The following is an 11,347-nucleotide window of genomic DNA, read 5'->3' on the forward strand; positions in this document are numbered from 1 at the left end:
TCTGAGGAATATTAATCGATAATTGCAGTATTAATTAAGCCTACATTTCTGATTTAGTGAAGTATTCCCACTGACATAGAGATTTTCAAGATTTCTCTGGTATGTGTTAAAGCCACTGTTTCCTGTCTGTATTGCCTGTAGATTCACTGTCTTGGTATTCAGCTTGGCATCCACTGCACTCAAGCTATCACTGAGGCCAATCCCCACAGTCTGGCACAAGTAAGCAGTATTACAGTAACATCCGGTCTTCTATTCACAAAGAATGCTTGCTTTGGCTTGCATTTGGATGTGTTCTCCATTAGAGGCCTTAACACTCTCAATTGCCACATTATCTGCTCTCATTAATGATTGTCAAAACAGGGGAGGAATGTTACATACTTAACACCGCTTCTGACCTTTGGCTGCTTGAATTCTAGAAGTAGAACTACTACAGGAACACGGTACTAGAGAGACCAAGTGTGTTAAAATGATGATGGATGAATGGTGCAACTTGTGAAATGGAACATGTGCATTCATGTCTTTGAGTGACTTCTCCGTGCTCAAACTGAGAAATCCTGCTATCCTGGAAATGATCAACAACACAGCGATGCAGCAGTTTGCAGTGCTGGGTTATGTAACAGTGACCCAGATCTTTACCCTCACTGACCGGTTGTGGGATCATGATAGTTTGACCATCCACATTACGTGTGTTTTGTGGGGGATTCAGTAGGGGTGCTGCGATTGTACGGGCTATTAAAGTCACTGTCGCAAGCTATTAGGCTTGCATCCCAGACTCAAGGTTGAGCTTGTTTATGGTGCATTTTCAAGTCCTTGTTACCAACCTTGTTGCAGACGAGGAGAGAAGCGCAACTGGTCTGGGAACCGAAGAGTTACATCTCTGATTCTTTCCAGACAATATGGTTCAAACCATAATTTTAAGTGTGAGGTGACCTTGATCCAAGTCAGACCCTCCAAATCTGAGGTTGTGACTCTCTTTGGGTCGGGTGTGGGTCTTTCCCTCAGGATGGGGCGGTTGTTAAGCATCTCAGAATCTTGTTCAAAAGTCGTGGAAGGATGGAAATATTGACAGGCTGATTGGAACTTTGTCAGCGGTAATGAGGGTGCTGCACTGGTTTGTTTTGGTGAAGCGTGAGCTGAGCTGAAAAGCAATCATTTTAAATTACTGGTCCATCTATTCCAGCTGTCACTGACCAAAAAAATGGTGAAAGTGGCTGAAACATGTTTCCTATGGAGGGAGGCTGGGTCCAGCCTTAGAGGTGAGGAGCTTGTCCATCTGAGGGGAACTCGGAGTGACTTTTGTGTGAGTTTGTCTTCTTGAGCAGGCAGTTTCAGGAAGTCGTTTCAGGGCTGCTTTGTTTACCCAGACGCTGGTGACTCGAGGAGACCCCACAGGGTGCCAGATACATCAAGGATGCACAATAAGGCACAACCGCCATGGTTTCCACCCACAGGATACAAAAAATTTCACCAAAAAAAAATGAACAGATCAGGCGAAAACAAGGGTGGCAAATGTCTTGTGAGAAAAGTCAAACCACTTCTAGTGAAATGTAGCTTTTTAAGGAGTTGATGGAGACCAAAACTAAATTGACAAGTGGTCAGAAAGGCTCAAGAACAGGTGATGTTATCGTGAAATTAAGCAGGGACATGTATGTTAATAACTAAATGCTGAATAACCATATCAGGACTGGACCTCACAGCAACTTCCTCTCAAACACCTGCATGTTAAATCTGTTCTTGATCAGGTCAGGTTAATTTGACCAGGCTCCCTCCTCACATGTGCTACCGGATCCTCTATAACTTTGTGCTAAAGGTGAGGGGTGGTGCATGTCATTAGCTTAGAAGGAGAGAGATTGAGAGTGCATGTAAGGTCAGCCTGTAGCACTTTGTGGCACGTTTTAGCAAGTTCCCTCTCGTGAGAGCTGCTTTTGCTCTCTATTTAACGTCCATTTACATCTTACCTCATACGTATGCGAAGCTTTGTTGTTTAGAGACAAACTACCTTAGCAGATGATGCTGATTGGAAGCGTTATTAAGATTCATTCTGCAAGCTCTGCTTTCTGTTGCCTTTATAATGAGCTGGTCCAGGGCCCAAACCCTTGGGAGCAGTATAATCACAGTTTAATGAGCTGTGTCAAGATCAGCACTGAGAGCTGAGGGATTTAGAGAGTTCCTGACAAGGCTGCAGGCCTTACCTGTTACCCCAAATGCTCCCATTACAGAACATCTGGATTTGATGGCAATAAAACACAACTTGTGTGACTGTTATTTACACCAGAATTAGGTTTACTCAATCCACCTCATATCGGGCTGCAGAAAGCCAGAAGGTTTCCTTTAAATTCTGCAGTTCATCCACAAAGAAAGAATACACTGGAAAAAATCAAAGTCTTACCAAGTATATCTCATTACACTTAATATAAGACACAACTGCCTGACAAGTACCATTTCAGCCAGATATAGGGACTTGTTTGAAGACAATACATCTGGAATATCTTGTTAAATGAAAAAGTCTTGAAAACAAATTGTTTTGAGTCGGATTTCATATGAAACAAGCTTTTTTTTACATTTGAAGAGGTTTTTAAGCAAATTTCAAGATCACTTTCATCTCAAAAGTCCTAAATATCACATCTTATTTCAAGAAATCTTGACAAGCCGATTTTCACTAGTTCCATTGGCAGATTTCTTTGCTTATTTCAAGCAAAAACGTCTTTTATTTGTTGTTTTTCTTACTTATTTTTGGAGGGGCATTTTTTCCAGTGTACTATCCGTGTTACCACAACGACTCATGCCACACAAACTTGTGACACAATCAGGCAATGCTTTGCATTGAATTTAGATGCCGTGTCCTTAACTATAACAATTGCATAAAAACGCATCAGAATTTGCACAGCTGGCACCAAAGCAACGACACAACAAGAGCTCCTTTGGAAAGAGTAAATTGAATTTGCTTGTTAAACTTTTACAAACATCGCGTACACTCCGCATCAGGAATATCCTGATAACGGAAAGACCTACCGCTATTTATTTTTCAGTTAAGCAAATAAACCAAACAATAACTTTAACAAGTGCCATGCACCGAAATGGAAACGGATCAACTGACTGACCTTGTTATCAGATAAAACTTTGGTTTACCAGCTGAATCAACATTCAAGATTCAGTTTTTTTTTCGGTCTAAAGACAGAACGGACATGCACATGTCTTCAAAAAAATGTCACGGCCTCGGTAATCAGGTCAGGATGTATTTTGGTTCTTGAATAGAAAGGAGACCCCATTCCTGGAGGCAGCTCTGCGAGCTACAAACAGACAGAATGTACTGAAGGACAGAGTCTGTGTTTGTACACGTGTTGCACTTAAGGCCAGTACCAGACATATTTCTGAATGAGACTAAATGAAGGAGGATTTTTGGAGTCATCATTTTTTCCACTCCTAAGCGTCCGATCTTCAGACACGTGCCTCACTTCTCAGGAATTTATCTGCAGGCACTACTGAGCTACGTCTGTATTCCTGCACTGCTACGTACAGCCAGGTTATATTTTTCTTACGTGGGTGTTCAGTTAGTCAATGAAAGGATATCAATAAGGGTGCAAGTGACAGTTACTTGGAGATAATATGTGCAGTCGGTGATGCCTCAACCTTTGGACCACACACTTCCAGGTTTATTCAAACTTTCAACATCTAATTGATAGTAAAAGCTGCAGAAATGTAAACTACATTTTTGCAAGGCGGGCCAGGTTCTCCTGTTGATTACTGCTGCTCTTCCTTCTTATCTTTGGGTTTGGAAGACACATCTACAGTATGAGCAATCATCCTCCACACTGAGGATCTACTATGTACTAATTGATAACATGTGTAAAAGGATGTAACGTGATACTGAGCTAGTGCACAGCCCAAACACAAGCCACCTGCTGCGGTTTTTGAGGAGAGACGAGTTTATCTCCCACCACAGTGGAGGCCATTCTGACTCGTACGGTTCAAATGAGGACACGCTGGCCAGAGTTCACGACTCAATCAATCAGCTTGTTCAGTCGAAAGTTTAAAAAGTTTGAAAAGATTTGGCCAGAGTGTCTTTGTGGAAAAGTTCCACTTCTAAATGCAATATTAGAGACAGAAATCAACGTCTTTACCGATGGCTTCTGAAATAAAGAAAGCTCCAACTTGTAGTGTTTCATCAGTTTCTTCACTGCTTCATTGTGTGGCGTTTGGCAAGGCCAAGTTTCACCTTCCCCCAATAAATGGTTATCTCAAAGCGTTCAAATGTACAGCCAAATTGGCTCGTATGTCGAAGATTTCATTTAACGTCCTTGCTCTTGCTCTTTGGCCAAATCCAAATTGTGCAATTACACCGTACTTTCCGTTGCAACATATTTTTCTCCCTCCTGACGACTCTGTACACATCAGCTCACATTGCTGCAAAACATCCTGGAGAGAAAAAAGCTGAAACCTCTGCACCATCTCCCTGTGTCGTGTAGATTAACAGGCCTGAGATGGCTGCCAGCCACCGCACACACAACTGTGCTTGTCACTCCCAGGACGCGGCACAGTCAGTGGCTTGGACAGTACACAGATAAGATAATATGCAGCCCAGCCACTTCCCCTTTTCCCACATTTATCAAAACAAGGTCCAGCTACCTCACGTTAACTGTAGAGTAACCCATAAACAGCTTGCTACTTGAGTTTATATTGAGAGTAATGACTGATTAGCTCACGAGCTCAACTCACTGAAAGTAAAGTCCTCATCCTGAAGTGCCACAGACTCTGTTTTCCTCAAGTCTGGCACAGCATAAGTAGCTGGATTGCACACAAATATCACATGCATGTTATATAAGAACTGGATAGTTATCATTTGTAGAGCCCAATATTGCATTACTGAATGGTTTTACAGAGGGAATTCAAATCTAATTAATTCTCCACAGCGGTATTCGTCCAGGCACACTGAGCTGAGCGGCGCTTTTTGATCCACGGTTCAAAAATCCGAGTTGAACCTGCGGTCCAGTAACAAATGTTCCTCAGTTTTTGGGATGACTTTAATAATTTTTGTCTAATTTCTTGCCAGATTGAATAAGGGAAGAAAATAACTCTCATCTTAGTTGAGAGTTTGCAGCTTGGGCAAGGAAAGAAAGAACCCACAATGTCCTGCCAATGCAGAAGAAATGTGGTCCCCAAGGTCCCTGTGTGTTACTGGATCCTAGTTTCCTTTCTTTACTCAACTTCCAAGTTTTGGGATTTTTGTTCCTGTTATGTTGGATTGTTTTTTTAATCAGACCTTCTGGCTGCTCCTCACCTGCATTTTATGGCCAACCTGTTCATCGACACGTCATCTTGCCACAGCAGACCTTGGTGCTGTTGTCCAAATGTCCTCCCAGGTTGGTGCAGAACTACTCAAATATACTCAGCATGTGTCTATAAAATGAGTTTATGTGTTCAGTGTAACATTTCTCCATTCAAATGTCCAGCTCACTGTGAAGTAATTTGTTTTAGCAGCTCAGATGACACCTGGAATTTTATCAAATCTCCACTCGGGAGACTCAGACGTGCACATGTGCAAGCACAAACAATTGCTAAGTCTCCCACACACACAGACGGACACACATCCCTTTTAATTCTGTAGATTCCAATCTATTTGCCATGTGTTTGAGCACTCTCCCTGCCAATTTTTACTGGTCCTCCTCTCTCAGCTTAAATCATGTACAGAGAATACATGTCGAATGTATTTCAGCCCTCGGTTTTTTACTGTAATGGATTTTTTGTATTAAAAGCGTCAGCCTGTATTACATCACTTTGAGGTGCAGACCTATATTCTCTGACCTTCAATAACTGAGTTACATCTGCAATCTCCACCAGTGAAAAGACAGAAAGAAAAAAGAAAAAGAAAAGGCCCCTATAAATTTTTTTCAGAACTTTCCAGACCTATGCTGGGTAAAAACTTACAGGATGACAAATCACAGCGGAGAAGTGGAAAATGAAGAGGACCGAAATAAAGCAGCAGTATGCCCTTTTTCATCAGAGCAAAAATGAGCAGCCAGAACCAGAAAAAAAAAAAGACGAGGATCCCACACCTGAGTGGAGGTGTGCATCACCCGGAAAACAAAAAGAACTATTTTGACAGCCGCAGAGGAAAATAAGCACGACCACCTAGAGATAAGCAGTTGTAATCCCCAGGAATAAATGCACGGGGTGATGAATGGCTGAGTGACAGCTTGAAGACGGAGCCTATTTGTATGGGCGTACTTCCTCGTGGCAACATTACTCACAGGCAGCTCATACAGTTGTCAAGCAATTTTTCCCTCTCCGCAAATAGCACCTCTCTCACTCGTCAGGCCTCGGTTTTAAAAAACACGCTTAATTACTGCAGTTAAAAAGATTACAGCCAACACAACAGACGCTGCAATAAATCCGCCTTCATTTGTCGAAGAAGCGAGCTAATGATGCACTCAAGTGGCAAATAACACTGGGGTATAAGCTTGAACCCAAAGACGCGTAAAACACGCAGAGTCAAACATGGATTTGATGTTAATGTGAAAGCCATGTGGTACTGTATACCTCCCCTCTTTATAGTGAGCTGTAATTGTCACTCATGCTGTTTTATGTCACGCTGGCCACTGTAAAACTGTGCTGCCGTGCCATCGCAGGTACATGTAGATCACATTTCATCCAGATTATGGCTTGAACAGATGGTAGACCTTACAGGAAAGGACATCCTGATTGTTGTGGACTCTGACTGGCAGTTGTGTTGTTAATTTTGGCAAAGCTGACGAGATGCTGGGAAGGACGGTTAAAGGTGAAGAAGGAGACTAAAGCTGGTGCACACGCATGCCTCAGGGTCCACCTTTTGGTTCGGTTCACACTGGAATATCTATTCAAATACTGAGTTATTACAGTTTGTGCAGATGGATCCTATTCAGACATGAATGGTTCCCCACAGATGGACCCCTGATGACTTTGTTGGTTCTCTTACTTTACATCTAGCACCAACCGTGAAGTCAATATTTTTTGATAAAATGCTCCACAAAGCTAACATATTCCCGTTACCTAAATTTAACGTGCCTGCTGGGAATCCCTTCTATGCTGCAATATTTCCCCTTCCACCTTAAATGGGGAATACCCTACACCACAGCCATTTTATGCAGTGCACCCCCCCACCCTTTGTCTTAGTATGTTGTGGCATACTAACACAGAACACGCTTGCACAAGGATAATGCTTACAGAAAACAAGGTCGTAATACATAACGAGCTGTAACTGCATCTGGTGCTTAATCCAAAGGCAATGACCAGAATCATTTTGTTTTCATAGCTAAACAAAAACAGAATGCAATGATTTCCAAATCTCTTAAACCAATATTTTATTCACTACAGAACATAGAAAACAGATGCTGGCCAGACTTTTTCATGAAAAATATTTGCCCGTCTTGAATTTGATGGCAATGCGTCTCAGGAACAGCTGGAGGAACACGATGCAACCAATTTGGTTAATGGGCAACAGGTCGTTCGTGTAATTGGGTATAAAATAGCACTTTAGAGAGGCAGAGTCTCTCAGAAGAACAGATGGCAGAGATTTAGCAATCTGCAAGAAACTGTGTCTGCAAATTGTGGAGCAGTTTCAGAATAATGTTCTTTTTTTATGTACTGTGTGATGGAAAAAGCCAAAAGAGTCAGAATATCTGGAGACAAGGGACACGGCTGGAAGTCAGTACTGGATGCCTGTTTTCTTGGGGCCCTCAGGGCAGTTCTGCATTAAAAAAAAAACGATTCTGTCCTGGAAATCACTGCATAAGCTCGGGAGCACTTCCAGGTTAAAGCTCCGTAATGCAGAGAAGAAGCCACACGTGATCCAGAAACGCTGCCGTCTTCTCCGGACTGAAGCTCATTTACGATGAAATGCCAAGTCCTCCAGATTAAAGAGGGTCCGGGCCATCTGGCTCGTTATCAGCACTGCATTCAAAAGTCTGCATCTCTGATGGCATGAGAGTGCATTAGTGCCTGTGGTACTGGTCAGCTGCACATCTGGAAAGGCTCCATCAATGCTGAAAGCTATATACGGGTTTTAGAGCAACATGTGGTCCCATCCAGATCTATTTCAGGGAAGCCTTGCATATTTCAGCAGGACAATACTACACCAACAGGATCTGTTTATGCATTTTTGATTTAGTTAAAGTTGCGCAATATCACATTTGTGCCAGTTTCGTGTAATGCAAAGGTCTTACAGGTTATTTATATGTTAAGGAAAATGCACACATGTAGTGGTTTCACAGCCATATTTTTAGCATATTTTAGAAATATACATTAAGACACAAATTCAGATGTACAAATGTCACAATTTTGAGACAAAAAAGTGTGACATTTTTACAGCTTTTAGCTTTTACTATAAAACTGCTGCTGTTTTTTGAGCTAAATAGCTTTGTATTGCACATTCTGGAGTGGGACTGCATTGGCACATTGAGTTGAATGAAGCGCTCACCCAGATCTGAGACACACAGAACTTATTCAAAGTCCACGCATACAAGCCTCATGAAGAGAGATGAGTCTCCGCGCTGACACTTACAGACCAGACCACCCTGAAACCAGACTGACAAAGAATCCACTGCAACCGGTCCATGTGTGCACAACTATGTTTGTTCATGTCCTCTCTGCAGGCTGCAGACAGACTCATGTTCAACAGTGAAATGATGCTGAGATAGGAATTTTAAAAAAAAGAAAATGACCCTTTAAAATGTCCTTTGAACTGAATGAGTGAGTGAGAGATGAAACAAAAGGGTGGAAGAGAGGAGGATTTTAACCTTTGTCATCAGCTGCCTTAACAAATGGTGGTGTAGTAGTGGTGTGGATAAACTTGGACACATACAGGAGACCGCATGCAGACAGAGCTCGCTGACTGGAAATCTATGTGTGTGGCCTGAGCTTCCCCGCCTCCCCACCTCTCTTTTTTTTCTTCCCCTTTTTTCTAGCTCTGTTTTTGAGCCTCACCCTTTTTCCTCGTTTCAACAACGGAGATTAAAGCGAGAGAAACGGGTCACAAAAAAAGAGGGTCAAACACACGACCCGTGCTTTAGGTGTCCAGCACTCCCCTCACTCTCCTTATCCCCTTGTTCCTGTTTGCCAGCTCATAGTTTGCATCCAAATGCTTGAAGCTTTTTCCGGTTTAGCAGTGGGAAAATGACCCTTTTCTCTCATCTACACCTACCACTTCTTGGCCCTTCAGATGCAACTCTCCTGTTATGGTCTCCATATGCTCTAATGGCTCCTCCTCACGAGGGGGGAAATGATTCAGACCCCCGGCATGCTTGGCAGGACTGCAGCTGGACACTGCACCTGCAGCTCAGAGAAAACAAGCTGACTGGTGCATATTCAGCGCATGCATGGGTGTGCGCGCAACCAGCCGTTCTCACACATTTAACTGACACTATTTTTCTCTGTTCCTCTGTTTATGCTGCGTTATTCCCACACTTCTGCTCCCACGCAGGCAAAGGCCGAGCTGAGGCGGGAGATCTTGTTTTTGGGGGGCTGTGGGTGAGCTTGTGGACAGGTCTACTACAATGGGAACCTCTTGGTAGCATATTTGCGTTGTCATGACAACAATGCCTGAGGCAAACGTAATTTGCATGTGGCATCTGAGAGTCACACCCCTGAAAGTTGACAAAAATAGCCTTGTGCTTGAGGGCTGTGGCTGATGGAAGACAACAAACTTTTCATTTTAATTTTGATTGATGTGCTGCTCAGTTGCCGCACCTCCTTGCTTCTATAATTTACACCATAAATCACATAATTAGCAGAGACCAACTCCAAGATTACAAGCCTTGAAACGAGGCCAATAAACCTCTGAAGGTTTTCCTTTATTGAATTGGTGGTGGCTCATAATGGGCCGCGATGTTTGTTTGGTTTAATTTCTGCTTTTGAAACGAGGCATACCTGCACGCATATTAAGGTGCGTAGATTCTCTTAAAGGTGGAATCCAGCCAGGTAATAGACACCTGTGAAAGGCACTTTACAGGGAAGATTAGAGTTTCAACAAGCTATTGTTGTTTCTAAGTGGCAGATAAGAGCGCCCCCCCCCCCGACTGAAAACACAGTGCATCTGTGTTTGCCGTGGTGAGAGATGTTCCACTGGGAGGTTTGCTGTGGAAACACACCGGTGCAGGATGGGGGGCTTTGTGGGGGTCAACCCCTGCTGGCTGGAACTAATCGAAACCATAATTACCTCTTCGGTAACGAGCCTTTTCTTTTGAACCACAGCCAGGTGTTTAGCAGGAAACAGTATGTGACACTTTAGGTTTAGGGTTCACACATCTGCACGCACACTCACACACAATGAATTAAAAAAAAAAAACGCTCAAAACTTGAAGAATCTGGTTGAACAGACATTTCAGAAGCCGTCGGTGCTCTTCTTTCACCACATTCCTTCATCTTCCTGAGATGACTCCGGATTTTCTTTCTGCTGGAAGAGATCGTCTCCTCCAGTCGCCACCATGCTCCAAATGGGAGCATTTGGATGTCATTTAAAGCTATTTGAGACTTCATTTTGCTATAAAAGTTTTTCTCATATTCTTTAACTGTCACAGCTACCAAACGAGCATTAAAATCACTGCTTCATGCAGAGGCAAAATGCACAAGAACTCGATTTGTAGAGGGCCGATTAAATCTGGTGAATAATCTTAAAGTTCGACTTGTTTGCTAGTTTATTGTGAACTGATAAAATAGATAAATGTACACATTTTATTTCATCATCATTTGCTGATCTGAGGGGAACTCTAGAAGTGCTTCAACATCTTCACCAAGTGACCAAAATGTCAAGATTTCAAGTGATAATAATGTAATTTAATGTAATTTAATGTTGTCCCGCTGGGACACACAAAAGTGTGGACAGAAGTGACAAAAAATACTTAAAAGTCAAGTTTTTAGATGTATTAGATGTCTGTTGCCCTTGGGTGTTTAGCTGAGTTTGAGGCTGTTCATGGCTGAAAAGTGGAAGTTTAGCAAAGGTCCAGATGTTGCTTCATCATGCTGTCATTTTAACATCTACACTGTTCAGCATTAAAACCATTAACAGGTGAACTAAATGATGGCGACCAGATCTCACAGCACAATCTGAGATGCCCCAGATTGCTCCACAGTCTCCGAAGTCTAGAAAAATGAATAATTACGACTTTTTTCTCTTCCATTCCCTACGTGGACACAGCTCAAGTCTTGATTTGTCAGCATACTGATGCCCTACATTTCCACACCTGTTCCAACATGAAGACAAGTTTAAAGTATATGGTTGGGGTGAGATTCCTGCCTTGTCACATCCGCAGCAGCCAAGAGATATGATACCTCAAAATTTGCACATTTGGATCCTGAAACGACCACGTTTTGGACA

The sequence above is a fragment of the Odontesthes bonariensis genome, chromosome 8 (genome assembly GCF_027942865.1).
Source record: "Odontesthes bonariensis isolate fOdoBon6 chromosome 8, fOdoBon6.hap1, whole genome shotgun sequence".
NCBI classification, from domain to species: Eukaryota; Metazoa; Chordata; class Actinopteri; order Atheriniformes; family Atherinopsidae; genus Odontesthes; species Odontesthes bonariensis.